Source organism: Loxodonta africana, chromosome 22 (assembly GCF_030014295.1).
Source record: "Loxodonta africana isolate mLoxAfr1 chromosome 22, mLoxAfr1.hap2, whole genome shotgun sequence".
NCBI lineage: Eukaryota > Metazoa > Chordata > Mammalia > Proboscidea > Elephantidae > Loxodonta > Loxodonta africana.
Window position 1 is genome coordinate 16,519,184 of NC_087363.1, and position 18,077 is coordinate 16,537,260.

Here is an 18,077-nt window from a genome sequence, read left to right on the forward strand (position 1 = left end):
TGTCATAACATGTATCAAAAACTGCATTCCTTTTTATGGCTGAGTAATATTCTGTTGTATGGATATGCCACATTTTGTTTATCCATTAATCTGTTAATGGATACTTGGGTTGTTTCTACCTTTTGGCTGCTGAGATTAGTGCTGCAGTGAACACTGGTGTATAAGTATCTGTCTGAATTCCTGCTGAGTGCTCAGTGTAAGGAACTAACAGAAGAAGGATATAAGCCAGCTTATAAAAAGTGGCCCAAGAAAGACAAAATGGGTAACAGGGACTCAGAGGATATAGAATGAGAGGGGGGTCAGGGAATGCTTCTTAAAGGATTTAGAATTTGAAAAGGATTTTTGAAAAATTACCATGATTTTGGTAAATGAATGAGAGAAGTGTTTTATAAATAGTGGGAACCAGATAAGTGACAACAAGGAGGCTGGGAAGTATGAGGAGTGTGTGAGAAAGAGCAGTCAGTTTGGCTCAGAGTGAAATTTATGGGAGCAAGAAAGTGAGCTGGGCCATATGTTGGGTGGCTTCAAATGCCAGGCTAAGGAATTTAGAACTAAGTTGGTAGACAGTGCCACCATTGCTGATTTTCATTCTGCTGTATACAAGATGAGCTAGAAAGAAAAAGACTAAGAATCTTAAATCCATAGTTCAGCAATAGGCTAAAAGAGGTTGAGACAGTGAAAATGGAGGTGGGTGATGAGAGTCATTGCAGAGTGGTAATTGTTACTGTGGATGAATGTGGATGAGATCAACAGGAGCAGAGTGCGGAAGCTCAGAGGAGGGGAATACAGAAGGAGGAGCAGATTTTCAGGGAGAATGTACCGTAGGGGTGTTTCATACTCAGGACTTTTGATCAGAAAATCATGCATAAGGAGAATATTGCGTAGGTCAAAATTACCCTGGAAATCCTGTGAAATAGGGCATACAGACGTCCTGCCTCTCTGTAAGTCCTACACAGATACTTTTCCTCCGTTCTTTTTCATTTGTAGTAATTTATTTTATTGTGGTTGAAAATGTACACAGCGTAACATACACCAATTTAACAATGTCTACATGTATATTCTTGGATATTGATGTCGTTCAATTTGCACAGCCATTCACACCCTTCTTTTCTGAACAGTTCCTCACCAATTAATACAAATTCATTGCCTGCTAAACTTCCTATCTAACCTTTTGGGTTGTTGTCATTTTGATCCCATATAGATAGTTCTTTAAAAGAACACAATGCTCAAGGCAGACATTCTTTACTAATTATGCTAAAGTATTGTTTGGTTTGAAGAAAACTTTATTTCCTCCACTTTTGAAGTGGATATTCTTAGGTTGAAGTTTTTTCAGTTTGGACCCTATATAAAGGAGTTTTTTCTTTTTTTTTAAATTAATCTTGTTGAAAATCTAACACAACAAAACTTAAATCAATTCAGCAATTTCCACATGTACAATTCAGTGACATTGATTACATACTACAAGTTGTGCAACCATCTTCATATAAACGAGTTGTTTTGTGTTGAATGACTTTGTTATATAAAAATTAAGAGCCAGGTATCTAAACTCCTGAACTGCACTGGGGACAGTGAGATAATCATGCTGTGAGAATTAGGAAGGAGCCGAGACTCTCTGAAGGGGCCACAGATTCAGTTCTTCCACTTATTTTTTACCAAAGAGAATAAGCTCCTTGAGTAGAATTGTGGGCAGAATCAATGGCTTGAAATATCTTTTTTGTACTCAGAACATATAGTTGAATTAGTATAATTCCATGCATGCATGATGTGGTTCCTCTGAGAAGAGTTTGTTTTGGAAGGTGTTGAGTAGAGGGTATCAGACATTCAGATGAAGCTGTCTAGTTGTACCAGGAAGGGAAAATTTGGAGGTACAAGTTTGGAAATCTTCTATAGAGAGGTAATAGCAAACTCTGTAGGAGTACGTTAAATAATACAACAGAAGTGGATGAAAGAACAAGGGTAGGGCTCTGAGGAACAGGGCAGGCAGGGAGAAAACAGGAGCCAAAGAGGAAACAAATTGTCAGAGAATTGTTAGGGAAATCACAGCATGGGTGCAGCATAGAAGAGCCAGGAGAAGCAGAGGTTACCTTCTGCCTTCCTTGCTTCTTCCTCCCTGCTCTCCTATTCATTAACTCACACACTCATTCCACCAACAAATATTTTTGGAGTTCCTGTCAAGGCCAGTCACTGTGCCATGTGCTGGAGATGCAATAGTGGACAAGACAGACAAAGCAATAATGGTGTAGTGTGATTAATATTATGAATGAAGAACTCTTGGAGTGTATGTGTTAACATGTGCCCACATATACATGCACTAAGCTGGTAGGCAGTTGTACAAGTGGGGAGTTCCTTACCTTCCTAGGAAACCTGCTTTAATTATACAAAGCTCTAAATGTAAGAAAGTTATTCTTTTTACAATGCGGAAGTGTTCTTCCCTGTAACTTTTACTTGGTCCAGATTTTCCTCTTTGGAACCATACGAGCCTATGTCTTTTTCCATGTGAGTGCTTCAAGTATTTGATGATGGTCTTGCTTCCTGTCTACCATGTATCTTCTCTGCTTTAGGCCACTATATCACAGAATATCTTGGAGAAAAAAATTAGTAGGATTTTTAATACAAGTTTCTAAAAGAAAAAAAAAGTGAGGATTGTTGAACAAGTAATTAAATAGCTACAATTATATTATTTTTTGGTGCAAGTTTTTTAAGAGCCTTTAATATGTTGCTGAACATTGTAATTTTCCAAGAGGGATATATATAGCAGAGGGGATATCTTAAGAAAGGCCAGGATAAATCCTTTAGTATGCTATGCTAAAGGGCTTATGCAACATAGTATTTTTCTTAGTTATTTGGAGAAAAACGAAACTCACCTAAACTTTATTTCTAAATCAATTTGAAATTAAAGAATCAAATATTAAAAATAGGAGAATAGACCTCAATATTTATCAGATCTCTGGGTGAAAAAAGACTTTTTAAGTTTAAAAATAGTGGAACATCAATAAGTTAGGGAAATGACAGCAAATTAAACCATAAGAAAGTAGAAGGAAAGAAATAATAAGGACAAAAGCTGAAATTAGTGAAATAGAAAACAAATATACACTAGAGAAGAACATCAAAGCCAAAAGTTGATTCTTTGAAGAGATTAACAAAATTGACAAATTGTGGTTAGAATAATTGAAAAAAGAGAGCAAACACAAATAACCAATATCAGGAAAGACAGAATGGAATCAATACAAATCTTATTAATATTAAAAAGAGAATTTTATTAACTTTGTGATAATAAAATTGAAATTGTAGAGAAACAGATTAAGTTATTTAAGTAGCACAAATTATGAAAACTGCCACAAGAAGAAATGGAATATCTTAGTAGTCTTATATATTAAAATTTTTTTTTTTAATTTAATGCCTCTACCACCTTGTCCCCCCATCCCACACACATGTACACACACATACAAAACCAAAACCAAAAACAGAAACAAAAATCCAAAAAACCTTCCAGGCCCAGATGGTTTTTTCAGTGCATTCTACTGAAACTTTGTACAAGAAAGAACATGAATGACACAGAAAACAGAAAAACATGAAGTGCCTCTCATCCTTCGTATGAGGCCAGAATAACTATGACGTCAACCCCCAACAAGGACATTACAAAAAAGGAAAATTACAAGCACACTGTCTTTTAAACATCGATGCAAAATGTCATAATGAGCTCAGTACGACGACAGGTAGAAAGGATAATAAATCATGACCAAGTTGTGCTTTTTCTAGGATTGCAAGGTTGAATTAACATTTGGATATTAATTACCTAGTGCTGCTACAACAGAAATACCACACGTGGGTGGCTTTAAGAAATGGAAGTTTATTTTCTCACAGGTGAGAGAGCTAGAAGTTCAGATTCAGGGTGTTGACTCTGGGGGAAGCCTTTCTTTCTCTTTCTGTTGGCTCTGGGGGAAGGTCCTTGTCTCTTTTCATCTTGTTTCTTGGTTCCTTGGTGATCTCATGTAGTGTTTGGCATCTGTCATCCCCCATCTGTGCTTCCTCGCTTGAGCAATCTGCTCTTTTATATGTCAGAAAAGATTAATTGGATATACACCCTACACTAATGCTGCCTCATTAACATAGCAAAGAAAACCCATTCCCAAATGGGATTGTAACAGCAGATATAGGGGTTAGGATTTACAACACATATTTTGGGGGATCACAATTCAATCCATACAGATATCAATCAATTTACTACATTAATATGATAAAGGAGAAAAATTAATATCAATAAATGCAGATGAAACATTTGATAAAATGCAACATTCATCACATATAGATGTTCCTGAACATCCTAGGTATTATATATAAAGAAAGATACAAAACCATTTTTATTCAAAGAAATCATAATGCTCAGTGTCATTAAAAACCCTAAAACAAACCCAGTGCCATCGAGTCGATCCCGACTCCTAGTGACCCTATAGGACAGAGTAGAACTGCCCCATAGAGTTCCCAAGGAGCGCCTGGCGGATTCAAACTGCTGACCTCTTGGTTAGCAGCCGTAGCTCTTAACCAGTACGCCACCAGGGTTTCCAGGGTATCATTAGGAATATGCAAATCACTTCACACCTGTTAGGATGGCTAAAATAAAAAGAACAATAAATAACAAGGTTGGCAAGTACGTAGAGAAGTTGGAATGCTCATATATTGCTGACAGGATTGTAAAGTAATGCAACCACTTCGGAAAACTGTTTAGAAATCCCTCAAAATGTTAAACATGTTAAAAATGTTAAATGTTTAACAAAATGTTAAAAATGTTAAATGTTTAACAAAATGTTAAAAATGTTTATCTTCCCTTTTCCTTAAATTTTCATTTTTTCAATAATGTACTTCTATTGTTTAGAAAAGAAGCCCTCGTGGCACAGTTGTTAAAGTGCCCAGCTGCTAAGCGAAAGGTCGTTGGTTCGAACCCACAAGCCACTCTGTGGAAGAAAGATACGGCAGTCAGCTTCTGGAAAGATTTTCAGTATTGGAAACCCTATGGGGCAGTTCTATGCCGTCCTATATATAGGGTCTCTGTGAGTTGGCATCAGCTTGACAGCAGTAGGTTTGGTTTTGGTTGGTGTTACTTAGGAAAGATCAGGAATTGTTAATTAAGAAAGTAACAACAATTTTCTTAAAAGAAACCCCTTTCATTCCTCATAAAGCTTAAACATACAAAATTTCTTTTACCCTTTTTTTCTTTTGCTCAACCAAGAAGGCTATAGGAGAGAAAGCTAGATTATAGAAACTGAGACTCCAGCTCCGCAGCTGATTCTCTGAACTCCAGCTCCCCCATCTGTGAAATGGGACCAGACAGCAGCCTCCCTAGGGGTGTGGGGAGGACTGAAATGAGTTAAGGCATGGGAAAATCCTGGCATGTAATAGATGCTCAAGAAATCCTGTGCCTCTCCATTTCTTCCCTTGTCATATGAAAACTGAGTTTCGCCCCTCCAAAGAGGTGGTATTTGAGCAAGAACCACCAGAGGGAAAGAACTTAATAAGCTTCTTCAAGCAGAAGGCCTAGCTCTGAATGCATATAAGTTTGCCTTTTGAAAAAGATTTTAAGGGTCTTTGAAAGGAAGAACAGTGGAGAAAATATAGCGACTCCCACGAGGCCTGTGGCACGATGAATGGCCTAGAGACTCAGCTCCCTGGCTGTGGGGCCTTTGGTGAGCCACTTGTCCCCGCCGGCTCTCAGTGTTCTCATTTTAAGGAAGGGACTGGATTTAGTGTTCTGCTTCAGAAATTCTACCAAGTCAAGAAACCTGGTGAGTGACAGGATTCACAAAGGGCTCGCCCGGAGAGTCTTGAATTGACATGGCATTCTTGCAGAGTCTTAAGTCTCAGCTTTGTTTGCTCCATCTTGGTCGGCCCTGCCCTGGCCGGGAGCCCTTGCCCTCTCGTTGCTGGTGCTCAGGTTCCCAGCCTATTGTTTATTCAGCGACTGCAATTTCCTTACTGGCGTGTACCCTTGCCAGCAAGGCTGAGGAGCCAACCACAGGCCTCATGTGAACTTCCCCTTTCAAGTTTCCGTAATGACAGTGTACCGACCATCACATGCCTCATCCTGAAGGCATGGTCCTGTCGCCACATTCATCAGGCCGCGCTGGTGACTTGGGGTGGCTTGAATTCCTTCACCGCCTGTTTCTTTTTCCATGAGACAAACCAGTTGAGTGTAGAAGGATTTGCGGTATGTTTTGGAGAGCCTAAGGAGGAGGCCCCAAACTAGGGCTGCTGGAGGGGTGGTTAAAAGGAATGGGAAAAGAAAGTGTTCAGGTTGGGTTGCTAGAAACCCAGTGAAGAGTGCTCTTTCACCCAGTCTTTTCCTAAAGAGCAATGGAAAAGATACAGAAGAGCCAGTTGTCCATCTTTTATGGCTCCCGGAAATGCATTCACTATTTTGCAAATATAGTATTTTGTTGAATCTCTGGCGTGGTCAGAGCATGGGCAACTGGAATTCAGGCCCCTCTTTGTGTTCAGACGAACGGGAAGGATGATGTCCAAGCCATCGCTTGGGAGGGTGGGGCTGTGTACACTGAGGGAGTACCCTCTCATCTGGAAGCAGTTTCTGTAACTCCTCCTTTCTGCCCTCTCTCCCCCACCACTTCACTATTTTCTTTTGGCCTTGCTCTGTGATCTTTAGAGGCTAAAAGTGCTTTCTGGAAGAAAAGACCAAAATAGTCCAGCTTCTAGGTGACACACCTCTTCTGAAACCAATCTCTGCTGGGGCCCGGGGACAGGAAGGTCCCAATGTGTAGGCTCTCTATCTAGGGAATGAGCCCAGTTTCCTAAATGAAAACTTGAGCAACTTACTCATCATCTGTGAAGTCTCAGTTTCCTTACCTTTAAAACGGGTTAAGAATTTTAATTCCTGGAAATTTATTTAAATTTGGTTTAAATAAAACTGATGCCTTCAAGTTAATTCCATGTGTTACAATGTAGAACTGCTTCATAGGGTTTTCTCGGCTACTATCTTTATGAAAGCAGATAGCCAGGCCTTTCTTTCGTGGTGCCACTGGTGAGTTTGAACCACCAACCTTTAGTAGTTGAATGTTAAACATTTGTGCCACCCAGGGACCTCTAAAGTGTGTAAAATAAGTATTTCACAGGATTACGGAGGAAGATTAAATGAGATTTTGCTAGCACAGTACTTGCGTAAGTAATACAGATCGGTGGCTGTTGTTATTAACTGCGTTTTTAACTCAGTGCCTTTTGAAAAGCATTGTTTGCCTCTGCCCTGTGCTATTCTTTTTGTGCATATTCAGAGAATGCAAACGTATTTCTATTCTTGACATCCATATACAGGTGAGACATAAGTGAGGGAGGAAACAGAGGCACACAAGAGAAACCTCCATGTGTTTTGTCCTCAACCTGAGAGACTTAAAAATAAAAGTGAATTTCTCTGTCCCAGCCCTTCTGGAATGGAACGTCTCTGGGTGAAATCAAGTCACTGATAGTTCTTACACACTCCCCCAGTGGATCTGATGCAGGTTGTCGTGGGCTGGCATTGGGGACCCTCTGTTTCAGTGTTGCACAGGCACATAGGAATGATTTTGAATTAGCCAGTGCTCCCTTCCAGAAGTGGGGATGTAGAAAGTCCTCAACAGTCATTAAAGCGATTTTCCGTGCAGGGCCAGCACTCAGCTGAGAGTCACAGGTACGGCTACATTGGGTGTTAAAATATTGAAATGCTTTCATGGCCACCTTAAACCCCTAGACTACCCCTCCACTCTAGCCCTTCTTCTGGGACCCCCCCCTACCAAGTAGAGCAACTAAAGGCTTAACCCAGGTGCTGCTGGGACTTGCCAGACCCTGTTCCAGCGCCCCACGACGTGTCCTTTCTGGTTGGTTCTTGCCCTGAGCTGTATTGGTTGTTGAGTGATCCAGCAGTCACCCCTGACGCTCTGGAATTTAAAACATTGGGGTTCATTTTCCAGTGATGACAACACAATATCATTGAAACTGCCTTCTTGTCACCAATGATGTCCTGATTGTTTTCTTAGTCTTCAACCTCTTTAAACCTTTCTTTGACTCCGCTTCCTTCTTGAAACTGCTTACTCTGTTATTTTCTAGGAATTTCTCTATAAATTTCATTGTTTTTTATCCTCTTTTGGTGATTCCTCCACTGCCTTCTCTGTCCTTTGATGCTCAGCCATGTCAGGGAATTGTCTCACCACTAGGCTATAGTGATTCCCTTATCTCTACTGTCTCAACTTCTGTTTTTGTTGTTAACTTCCTGAAGGCTATCACACTATCCCCTTGTGTACCAGCTTATAAAAGACTCTCGGACAGACCCAGATCCAAACTCCTAGCTTGATGATGAAGACTGGGTATCCTTGGGCTCCACCTTTGCCTCAGTTCCAACTCTTACATACCTTAAATGCAACGTACACACAGTGGCTGCAACAATAGACTCAAATATGGTGACGATTGTGAGGATGGTGCAGGACCAGGCAGTGTTTTGTTCTGTTGTACATAGGGTCACTATGATTCAGAACTGAGTTGAGGGCACCTAACAACACAACCACAACAAAACTTTCCAATTGGTTACATCTTCTTATTTCTCCTTGATATATAGTGCATACTCATCCTCATATTCTTTCAACTTACATTTATTAACTTTTATGTTCTGAGTACTCATGAGTTTGCATGTATTATTACTTCTGGCTGGAAAGAATTTCATCTTCTGTCTCATAATCTTTTTCTTACCCATCTCCAAAACTTGTGTCAGGGCCCTGTGCTCAGTGATTTCTTGACTCTGCTATGGTGGTCTTACCCATTTGTTTGCTTTTATCTGTAGGTTTACAGAATATTATATCTAAATATATTTCGGTGTTATTCTTTGACACTCTTGTGTATTAGACTCTTCTGATTGTAAGCAACAGAAACTCTGCTCTTGTCCTTTGGTGTTCTGGGGAGTGGGTGATTCGGATGTAGCTGTGTGTAGGTGTTCAAATGATATTATAAGGGCTCAGCCATACAGGCAGGGTCTCAATACATGGTATCAAAGAAGGTGACAGCCAGCCAACCATAGACCCACATTTTCCTTATGATTCTTAATCTCAGAAAAGGAGAGACAGACCTTATCTAACCTGGTATTTATGCCATCCTCCTCCACCCCCAAAAGAATTCTGATTGGCCTTCTTGGAGTCATGTGTTCATACCTGGACCAATCACTGTGTCCTGGGTCCCATGGTACTTGCCAATGGCAGGTCCACATGTTTGAAAACACCACCAAAATCATAGGGATTTGGGAGGATGTGGTTCCCTAAACAAGCTGAGCAGGTAAAGAATGTAACATGTCTACTACAGCTAGAAAACAGGATGGAAACAAACAAAAACGTGTTGCCATCGGGTCGATTCCGACTCACAGCAGCTTTATAGGACAGAGTAGAACTGCCCCATAGGGTTTCCAAGGAGTGGATGGTGAATTTGAACTGCAACGTTTTGGTTAGCAATTGAGCTCTTAACTACTGCACCACCAGAGCTCCTAAAGCTAAGATGGAAAGTAACATTTATTGAGAACCTACTATGTGATAGCTATTATTCCAGGAAATTTGTATGTTGTCAGTCATTTAGTTCTCATAACAGCTGTAGATTACAGCAGTAGTGAGGTTGGGTACATTTTCAAGGTCACCAGGTTAAACAGGGTGGAATAAAAACATAGAAGCTACTGTGTCTTTTACTTGTGCACCTCCCAGAGCTGAGGAATTGTTAGGGACTTATTACAGGATTATTGACTTAGGATAATACTTGCAATCCTTTAATATTCTGGGGTAGGTTCTATGTTAGATACTTTATATACATTATACATCTCTTTAATTTTCTTAGCATACTCTTGAATGAGGTCATATTTCGTAGAGGCTGAGTATCATGCCCGAGGATGTAAAAGTCTGAACCAGGGTGGTATCCAGTCTGCATCTAGGTCTGTTTGATTTTTTTTTTAAGGTCAGATTTTTCACCTCTGCAGTGAAGAACTCATCCAGTTGCTCTGGATTTTTTTTTTTTTTTTTTAATCCTTAGCTCTTTTTGTTAGACTTGAGTCCATTAACAACGACAGCAAGAAATCCATATATAACGTGAAGACCAAAAACCTCAAAGGTCACAGTGTCAAACGAGGGCCACTAGGGCCACACTCTCTGCCTGTGGTCATTAGGAATATGCACACAGGCAGGATGACAGGCAGGATGAGTTCCAGGCAATGGACTTCATGAAGAATGAATTAGAAGTAAGAAAATTAAGACCATGAAATGAAACACAAAAGCACCCTAATTGCTTCAATTTGACCTAACCCAACTTCATTCCGTGCTTGTATCTTTTGCTGTAAAGAATTAGATGCCATCTGTATGAATGAACAACCAACAAACACAAAACAACAATAAACAGTGGGTCCCTTGTCATCTTCTAATCTAGGTTGTCCTTGATTTAGGTCTTGATAAGGGCCAAGGTAAGCTTTTGATTTTTTGTTTTTCCTCCTAACGTGTCTTAGGCCCAAGACAACTTCTTTCTAGAGCGCTTAATTTGTGCTCATATACCTGCGGTTAATCCCATACAATAAATCCTTCCAGGGGCAGGACATTACTCAGATAACCTAAGTCCAGGGGCCGTTCAGTTATGCGTGCGGCTCCAACTAGATGATTTTTAAAAGTTAAGCCTTCAAGAGCCTCTGTGGTATCCAGTAATAATAGTTTAGAGTTGTATTCTAAATAAAGTGTAATATAATTATGTAGAGACGTTTCCTGAACATTAGATCACGTCATCGTCTTTAAACCAAATTGGCCCTCCGTTTGTTGATCAACGTCCGTACACTGATATGTGATCATGGTGCGTTTCATGCTCTGTAAAAACTGCTTATATTTTCTTTTTGGGCCTGATATTAAAATGAAACCAGTAATCCTGAACTGTGTTTGAAAGGAAAGCATGTGGTGACACTCAGCAATAACATAATTGTTACTTTTTTGTGACTAAATGATTTGCTTTTCTGATGTTTCGCCCACTCTCCATTTCACAGTGTTCACAATTCCTAGAGAGGAAATAAAATCTGTGTCTTGCTGCTGAAGTGAACATAATGTTTGACAAACACAAATAGGGACAATAATAGCATTCCGACTGGAAAAGATGTTCCAGAAGTTACTCTCAGGCTTGGTGTACACGCAGGCCAGTTTGGATACCTTTTGAGAAGGGGTTCATGGTTTTCTAAAAGTGCTTGGCTAGCGCAGTTGCCCTGGTCTCTTCAGCATTGTCTTTTGTATCCTGGACTTCTCCAGTCATTCGGAAAACACAAGTCACCTGGACGCCTCGTGAAAATGCAGATTCAGATTCTGCATTTCTAAAAAGCCCCCAACCTGTTACCTTAGAGTCAATTCAGACTCATAGTGACTCTATAGGACAGAATAGAACTGCCCCATAGGGCTTCCAAGGGGCAGGTGGTAGATTCGAACTGCTGACCTTTTGGTTAGCAGAGGAGCTCTTATGCTATCAGGGCTCCAAAAAGCACCCAGGTGATGCCAGTACTTCTGGTCTGTGGGCCACACTTTGAGTAGTAAAGGCCTAGACTGTATTCTGTGTCAGCATGAGAAGGATGCTGATGATTCTTGTTGAGTTCTGCCTTGTATCTCACGTGCCTGTCCAAGTCACTGGCACCCAGTAGGTACGCAATATAATTTGTTGAATGAATGAGAGAATTCCCTGAGTCTAAGCTTACTATCAATTTATAGTAGCCATGCCCTGGAAAAAGTCAGAGATTACAAAAAAAAAAAAAAGGTCAGAAATAAAGAAGTAAACTTATTTTGGACTTCCCACCTGACTTTTGTCCTCATTTCTATAATCGCTGCACTCATGGATTAGTGCTTATGTTCATGGCTGTTTTAAAAACCAGCAAGGTAGGCTCATTGGGTAAATAGCTGCTAGGAGTTCGCTTCCTATGGTTTTTTGTCAAACCAAAAAAAAAAAAAAGAAAAAAAAAGAAACCAGTTATTGCCAAGTTGTGAACCCCGTGAGTGTCAGAATAGAACTGTGCTCCGTAAGATTTTCAGTGGTTTATTTTTCAGAAGTAGATTGCCAGGCCTTTCTTCCAGGTGCCAAGTGCCTTTCTTCCAGGTGCCAAGTGCCTTTCTTCCAAGGCAGCTCTGGGTGGACTCAAACCTCCACCCTTTCAGTTAGCAGCTGAGCACGTTAACCGTTTACACCACCCAGGCACTGGTTATTTATTAGTTGCCCACCGAACACCTATTTTGTACCTTTTGGCTGATAGATATAAAGTTGTCTTGGATATGAATCTTTAAATATAAATTATCATTTACAATTAATGTTTAAATTTTTCACAAGTATTATGAATATGTGGAAAGAAGTTATTTGAAAGAGATACTCAATTCAGATTTTTTTTCTAAATAACAGAGTCTGAAACAAACACATCTTAGCTAGTTGTATTTTATTTTTTCCCAGAAACTTTTTCCCCACATTCTTACAGTCCACAGCCAAAATATATCTAAAAGCAAAATGGTATGATAGTTGTACTATGCAAGACATTAGAAGGATGTTACCTGAGATCCGAGAGATTTGGGGATGACAGAAGCTTTGTCTGTCTGTTCATGGCTGTGGGGTGAAGTGCCAGGCTCAGAGCAGACCCCAGTACCCCAGTCTTGAGTGACAGGAGCTGACAAGGTGATGTGGATATTCAGGCCTGATTACTGTGAATTGGGACAATCCTGGCAGGTGTTCCCTGGAAGAATCCAACTCATCGTTTTGACTCTTTAATAATGTAGCCCTGAGCTTAATGAGATCATGAAGGACCTTCTTAAAAAAAATTGTGTTTTTCAAGAATTGACCTCTAGAGGGAATAGCACTGGCCTAAATAAAATTGAAGTAGAGTATTTTGCTGCAGGATTGTCCAGAATAGGCCGTTAACTCTAATGAGCACTGGGAATCCCCAATAAGTGTTTCTCAAACTTATTTGACCCTGGAACCCCTTTTCCATTGAGCATTTGGGCTCTGTAGGCTTTGGAAAAAGCTGCTCTTTTATATATCACTTTCTCCATCTCTGAGAGGGGCCCACAATTATCTGCTTCTAGAGCTTTCTTGAAGCCCTGGTGGTGCAGTAGTTAAGACCTCGGCTGGTAACCAAAAGGTCGGCAGTTTGAATCCACCAGCTACTCCTTGGAAACCCTATGGGGCCGTTCTATAATGTCTTATAGGGTTGTTATGAGTCAGAATCAACTGGACAGCAATGGGTTTGGGTTTTCTTTTTCTGGTTCAGAGCTTTCTTATTTGTGAAATACACTGAAGATGTGTGTTTGAAAGCTACTACATAAATTACTTTAAAATATAATTTAAAAGCAACATGTAAAGATGTTCAGACAAAGAAAACTCTTTGCGGATTGAGAAGCAAAATGTTGTTCTACCGTCTAAAACTCCACTTTTCATGCTGTAACAACGTACGTCTTCACTAAAAATTCTTTCTCTCTGTTCTAGATCAGTGCTTAGAGTTATTGGGCCCAGGTATTCAGCATCTGTTCTAAAAGACAACATCCAGGTACTACTTGATTGAGTCATCAGGACTTGGGAGGTGGTTTCCTTCCACTGGTTTTTCTTAACTATATAAGTTTCTAGTAGATGTTTTAGAGATTTTTTAAAAGGAGAAAGATAAATTTTCTTCTCCCCAAATTCCTTAACCTGAGGCCGACTTGAGAAGCTGGGCATAGGACAGTCATTTTGTTTGCCTTCGATTTTCATGCTTTTCTTTCCTCACTTCTCTCTCTAGATCATTTTCAAATATCTTCTTGGGTACAACTAATAAACTGTCTAGTATATCTTGTGTATGTTCTGATTCTGTTTTCCTCCATGGATTCTAATGATGTTCTCCTATCTGCCTAGCTCGTGATGTCAGGTATGAGTTCTATTGTCCTCGAAGTTGTTCTGTTCTTAGAACAGAAATATACACAAGGTTGGAAAAGACAGGTCCTTCTTAAAGTGCCTCCCACAATACCTATTTCTTTTTTATCCTGTTAGGGGACACTTGTGGCTAAAGGAAAAAGCTGTTTGTGAGGAAAAGGAAGAGTGTTAAATAAAATTAGTAAAAGCAAAAAATAGTATTTTCAAAATGCATTTAGCCATTTGATGAAATTTTAACTCAGTTGTATGTAAGCTAAGAGGCTTGGCTGTGTTCAGGAACTTTTTGTCTTAACCCAGTTCTGACCTTTCTTTAGCAGTGTGTAAGTCCCGTCTAACCAGTTTAGAAGTCAGAAGTTGCTGTAATTGCTAACTAAAACCTCAGCAGTTGACGGCGGGGAATGTTGAAGGCTGTAGGGAAGCAGTTTCTTCTCCCCTTGCCTACATGACTGAGATGTGAAATTCTACTAAGTGCTATCAAGAAATTAAGATGCAAGATGTGAGGACTTCAAAGTGTATTGCAATACATACATGTGAATGTGTGTGTGGAGATGTGTGTATGTACACATGCATGCATATATACATATAAATAGGGTCACTTCAGACTTGGATCTGAAATTGCAGGAGATTTTATATAGGAAAAATGGGGGTGTTGGACGTTCCTTTCACCTTTACTTACAGTTAAACTCAAAAAGATTGTATTTAAATATTTATAAATCTCATTATCTTAGTTTTCTGGTGCTACTATAACAGAAATGCCACAAGTGGATGGCTTTAACAAAGAGAAATTTATTCTGTCACAGTCTGGTAGACTGGAAGGCCAAATTCAGGGCATCAGCTCCAGGTGAGGGCTCTCTCTCTCTGTCAGCCTGCTCATCAATCTTCCCCCAGACTGGGAGCTTCTCTGCGCAGGGGCCCCAGATCCAAAGGATGCGCTCTGCTCCCTGCACTGCCTTCTTGGTGTTATGAGGTCCCTAACTCTCTGCTTGCTTCTCTTTCCTTTTATCTCTTGTAAGTTAAAAGGGGGTGTGGCCACACCCCAGGGAAACTCCCTTTACATTGTATGAAGGATGTGATCTGGTAAGCGTGTTATAATCCTACCCTAATTCTCTTTAACATAAAATTACAATCACAAAATGGAGGACAACCACACACTACTGGGAATCATGGCCTAACCAAGTTGACACATATTTTGGGGGGACACAATTCAGTCCATGACACTCATTCATGGCAAAGTTGTATCTTAATAAAGAGGGAAAATCTATATCACACTGACTAGAGTTTAAATTGATATCTATCTTATGTTTTAAGGTGAAAATATGATTTTAAGGCTTTCATGGAAGTAAATAAAAATGTTAATAGTGAGTATATGTGGGTGCTAGGATTGTGGGTAATCAATAACCTATGTAGTTCTTTAAGTTTTCCATAATGAACATGTCTTGATTTTATAGTCAGGAAAATATGATTTAAAATGACTCTCATTTGGAGGTGACATTGAGATGAGTCAAGAAGGTAAGAAAGAATCATCCTTTCAAAAACTTGTGGAAGAGGCCTTCAAGAGAGGGAACAGAGGGTCTGAAGGCCTTGAGACAGAAGAGACCTTGGTGGATTCAAGGACAGAGGGAAGGAGAGGGGATCAAGAAGGTTAGGAGCTACAGCTATACTTGCCTTGACTCTGCATTCTGATGACTGCATCCAGAACACCATTTTTAGTTCTTTTTTTGCAAAGGGATCAAAGAATGAATGGAGGAGACCTGATCCAAATTCTAAGAGCACTCCCAGGCTAATGAGGTGCATGGTAGGACCTCCTCAATGCAGAGCCTTTAAGGATGGTCGAATGAGTCTAGCTTCACTCACAACGTTGCAAATAAATGATCCAACCAGGACCTCTAAAGGTGCTTTGGGATTGGTGGTTAAAGCAGGGTGTCTATACCAGCACGTAAGGTTTAGATACCAGCTTTTCACTACCTAGCTGTGTAACCTAATCTCTCAGCACCTCTGTTTCTCGTCTACTGAGTGAGGGTTTCAGTATATAAAGTTTGTAATAGTAATTTAAAATGTTAAGAGAATGTCACCAGCTGGGTAGAAAATAGGGGTTAGATGTTCAGGATGACTCAGTTTGATAACCTTAATTCATGAAGAAACCACTGAAAGAGATTGTTTCTGTTGTTTGAAAAATTGCTAGCTTCATTAAAAAAAAAAAAATTGTAAGTTGAGTTTAAAACCTTGAGAAAAATTAAGCTTTAGCATTTACAACTAATAAATTGAATATTAATCACACACAGATACACAAAATGACTCTCATTTATTCGGGAAGACTCTAGGAACTTTTACAAGTTCTTCTTCCTTAGCCTTTTGACTGTTGATTTTCCCTTGTTCTCTGGGAGTTCTCACAGTTCAGAACTCAAATGAATGGCTGAGAATGACTGGCCTCACACAAGATACAAGATTTACATAAATGGCATGTGATAGAGAACAGAACTGTCAGGCTATACATAAAAATAGTAATAGTTATCTCTGAATGGTAGGATTGGAGGCAGGTTTCTCCATTTTGTATGGATATAAAGTATATAATTTTTAACTGAAAAAATACAGTAGGTATTATTTTTAAAGGAAAATGAAATACCACAGAATGTAACATTTCATAATCTTGAAAATTTCAGAATCTTTATTTTGTCTTCTCGGATTTTTTATGAGAATTAGAAGACGTGTCCATAGAACTTAGTACCCACAGTTTTTGTCATATAGTGGAGCTCAATTAATAGTTCCTGCTTCTCCTTCTTTTAATGAGAACGACAATGTTAATGATGATACTAATAACATTATTATCACCAACATAATAATGTATTATTTTAAACACAGTATTATTATATTATTATGTTAATGATATTATTGTTATCTTATTGCCAAACAAGATATGCCATTGGTCATATAATATAGAAAAATAAAGTAGGAAATAGCCACGAAGTCAGGACAGAAATATTTGTTGTAAATTTTGTATGAGTTAGAAGTAGAATAGCCCATTCATTGTCATGGCTTTTGTAACTGTTAGTCTTTTAAGTTTAAAAATTAAATTGGGAAAAAAGAATGGATCAGTAGCTTTTTTTTTTTTTTCATTAAACTCCTTGAATTTATGCAGTAAAATGGAAGGTAAATGGTGACAGCGAGGGGACTTAAAGCCAGTTATAACACGCTTCGTTTAAAGACTGTTTGGAGTCTCATACCTGATCAGGGGCCCTGGTGGTGCAGTGGTTAAAACACTGGGCTGCTAACTGAAAGGCTGGTGGTTCGAACCTACCAGTCTCTCCACAGAGAAACATGGCAGTGTGCTTCCATAAAGGTTTACCTGATGCCTGAGGTTGGGGAGGTTTTTTTTTTTTTTTTCACATTTTTAAGACCTCTTCTCTTCTAATTAATACGCCATTTCTTATTGCACTGTATTTCAGGCTTGGTCTCTGATTTCCTTATAAGTTTCTTTCTTTTTTTTTAAATCTCTCAGTGGCTGATGTTTTCTCAAGTAATACCATGTTTGAGGGTAATATTTCTAGTTTCTTGGCTCAGTCAATCAATAACTTAGAAATGCCCTGCAAGGTGGTAGTCATGTTTTTCTTTTTTGTCACACAGGGACCTGACTGCTTGCCACGTAAATCATGATGCCGTGCTAAAGTGTTTCCAGTTCTATAAATTTTCAGTCATACAAAATCAGGGTTCAGTTATTTAATTTCACTGATCTCTGTGTTTCAGATGAGAATTCTTTTCCATGTTACTAGACTTGAATTTTCTTTTGTCTCAGAGTTGAATTCTGAGCATGGCTTATAAAACCAGTCACAGAACAGAGACAGGAACAAACTGTTTTTGTGTTTACAAGTGGGCTTAAAAATACAAAACAGTACACTGTACCCCAAAATGCAAATTAAAAAACTTAAATGGTATTTTTCTTTTTTAACATTTTTTAATTAATCTTATCATTGTTGCCCTGGTATGTTGATTCTCAGGGATTAGACAAACATATCTAGGTAACTCTCTGTATTCTATTGGTACATGGTTTTTAAGGGGAACTTTAAAAAAATCTCACAAATGGTGCTCAGAAGTGAAAAAAAATCAATTATTCTGTATTTGGGGCTGTGTCTATATCTTAACGTAATACTACAAAAATCACTGTCTTAAATTCTATTTTG

The 18,077-nt window shown here is 39.2% G+C and overlaps 1 protein-coding gene across 1 annotated transcript in view; it reads left to right on the top strand.

Annotated features, from left to right (window-relative positions):
• Positions 1-18,077, top strand: part of ERC2 (ELKS/RAB6-interacting/CAST family member 2) — an 866,181-nt gene that overhangs the window by 338,857 nt on the left and 509,247 nt on the right. The window lies entirely within an intron of this gene.